The sequence below is a fragment of the Vigna angularis genome, chromosome 7 (genome assembly GCF_016808095.1).
Source record: "Vigna angularis cultivar LongXiaoDou No.4 chromosome 7, ASM1680809v1, whole genome shotgun sequence".
Classification (NCBI taxonomy): domain Eukaryota; kingdom Viridiplantae; phylum Streptophyta; class Magnoliopsida; order Fabales; family Fabaceae; genus Vigna; species Vigna angularis.
In genome coordinates, this window is record NC_068976.1 from 19706734 (window position 1) to 19709637 (window position 2904).

Consider the following 2904-nt stretch of genomic DNA (forward strand, 5'->3'; position numbering starts at 1 on the left):
TAGTGGGTTTATAGTGTGATAATTCTGGTTATTCATCTTGCATGTTGTGGCTGTGGTTTCTAACCGTGATGGTCGTACGGATACGAGAGAGATGGTAGTGTAGATAAAGTTGGATTTGGAATACTTCGAGAGAGAGACGGGGAGTAAAACTTGTTGGGTCTATAGGTAGTAACGAGCGTTCTTACTAGTGACGTTCGGTCTTGGTGTTATTTATTTTCAGGTAGCGAGCGTTATTAGATAACAGTTGATCTTGATGTTAGTGGATCTGAGGTAGCTAGCGTCCGATCTTAATTTGGTAACCTGAGGTTTAGTTTGATTACGTTCGGTTAGTACTGAGGTGTTCAGCAGAGTACTCTAGGCGTTTAACCCAGACTCAAGCGTTCCTTATTATAGTGTTCTGTCTCGTAGCGATGGTTCTTAGGGAATGATCTTTATTGGTGATGTTGCTTTGAGGTTGTAATCATTTATAGGGAGTGACCGACCTTGATAGTCGTTAAGGTATCGATCGATTGATAAATAGTGATTAGTCGTGATGATACATGATTCAGGAAGTGATCATTCATAGGTAGTGCTCGGGTCGGATGATGCCTGTCTCAGGTAAGGATCATTAATAGTTAGTGGTTGTACGTAGGGAACATCCGGTCTCGATGAGGTTACTCTCAGATAGAATTAAATTCAGTAAAGTGATCAATTAAGTGTTCGTCCGAATGGTACTTAATCTGTGGTGTGCGAGATTTGATCTTTGAGCAATCCTTCGAATAGTGTTCGAAATAATAGTAGTACACTGTCTTAACGTGAAGTCTAAGTACTTGATCTTAATTAGCGTTTGATCTTTTGGTATTCGACCTAATGGTATTCGGTATAATGGCGTTTGATGCTCAGTTTCTAGCTTAAGTGATCAATCTTAATGTTCGTGTAAACAATATCCGATGTAATATAAGTTCGTTGTTTTATCGTTTGATTCAGTAATGTTATGATATCTGGGTATGTATTGAGGTTGAGGGTACTGTAGTAGGATGTCTTGATCTGTGGTTGATTGTGGACATATTGAGGAGACTAAGAATGAAATCACAAGTGGGGCACCTTCCGTTGATTTGCTCATCAACGTATCATCCGGATGAGAGTTTATTGTGTATTGGGTTGATTATTAGGTACTATGGAATGAGTGTCCAACAGGAATTGTGGTACGTTGGTTTGAGGATGTCGGACTTAATTATTATATGATATTTGTATTGAAATAACTATGCATGTTTTATAAATGATGTGTTTCAGGTTAGCTCACCCTTACTTTGCTTGTTTGTGCATGTGAATGCGATGATCGTATAATGTGTGATGTTATACGGGAGCAGTTGAAGGATTGTCACGTAATCCTGTGCAAATGGAGGAAGAGATGGAAGATCGAATTAGAAGGATTCAAGGTTATCTTTGCTGTTGCGTTTGAGCTTAAGACTGATGTATAGATTTTAGTTTATGCTCGGGATGTTATGTATTATTACAACATTTAAGTTTTGAAAAATTTATTTGTTTTTAGGGTGAATTTTTTTTTGGGATGTTACAAAAGGCAAGTCAATGTTATATTCGAGAAACTCTAAAACTATTCCATCAAAAGAGTATGCATTTCATAGGACCATGGGAGTATTAGCAATGTTATACACAATGGTATGTTAAGACCGTATTCATTGACTTAAAGCATTTTTTTTTCATTATCCAATAAGATATTTTTTTAATCTCATTAAGTAATTTGTCGGCTTTTCAGGTTTTAATGATTTAAAGATTAAGCCATGGAAAATCAAGCTCCTTTAATTATATCAATGCAGGTATGCACGCATTTTTTAATGGTCTTCTCAAAGCACCTTTGTTTCTTTTAACTATTGTTGTTGGATAATGTAAATCATAGTAGCACCTTTGTTTTGGAGAAGCCAAAGGTGTTTTCCCTTTTAACTAAATAATTATCTAATTGTTCATTCTAATATTATTTTAACTCCATTATTTTATTTGTAGATTTTTAATGATTCATCTCCAATAAAAGCTTTATTGAAGACATTAAAATCACATGAGTTTTTTCTTTTAAGTATTAATAAGTTGTAGAAACTTGACAACAATTAGTATATTTAGGTTAATATAATATTTGAATTTAATATATAGTTTTATTAACCAATAATGTATAAATATTATTAGACAATTTAATATATTGAAATGAATTTCGTTTTGTTTATTGATAATAAATTCATTATAATACATGGTATATTGATAATAAATTGATTGAATGAGATGATAATAGAAGTAAAAATTAATTGGATGTCAAATGTTCACAATTTAAGTTTTTTAAAAAACATTTTATGACATACATATATTATGAAAAATATGTATTATGACAGGTGAACAATTACCTGTCATAGTACATGAGAAATATTATGACAGGTAAAAATAAATACATCATATTAGTGTCAACACCCAATTTCGTCCGGGTACGTTAAAAAAAATGTGTGTCAGAATGTATATTTTTTTTTTTTTTCTTTTCTCTTTATTTTCTTTTTTGTTTTATCTTCATTTAGTTTATTTTCATACAGAATAAAAAAAAATCAAATCAAATAAAAATAATAAATCTTTTCTGTTTTAACTTAATTTTATCTCTATTTCATCTTTTATTTTCTTTTTGTTTTTTATTAACTTTGTTTTACTTTAGTTGCATTTTTATAAAATCAAAAAATTATACACATACGAAATACAAAAAAATACATAAAATATAAAAATACAAAAAAATATATATATATATTTATAAAATAATAAAAAGGGATGCCACGGTGGTTTCCTAATCTTTGCAGAGAAGATGCTTTCCCGCCTCACATGGCAGCCATCATGCACACCTGCAGTTTCCAGTCGCACAAGTTTGACTCCATGGCA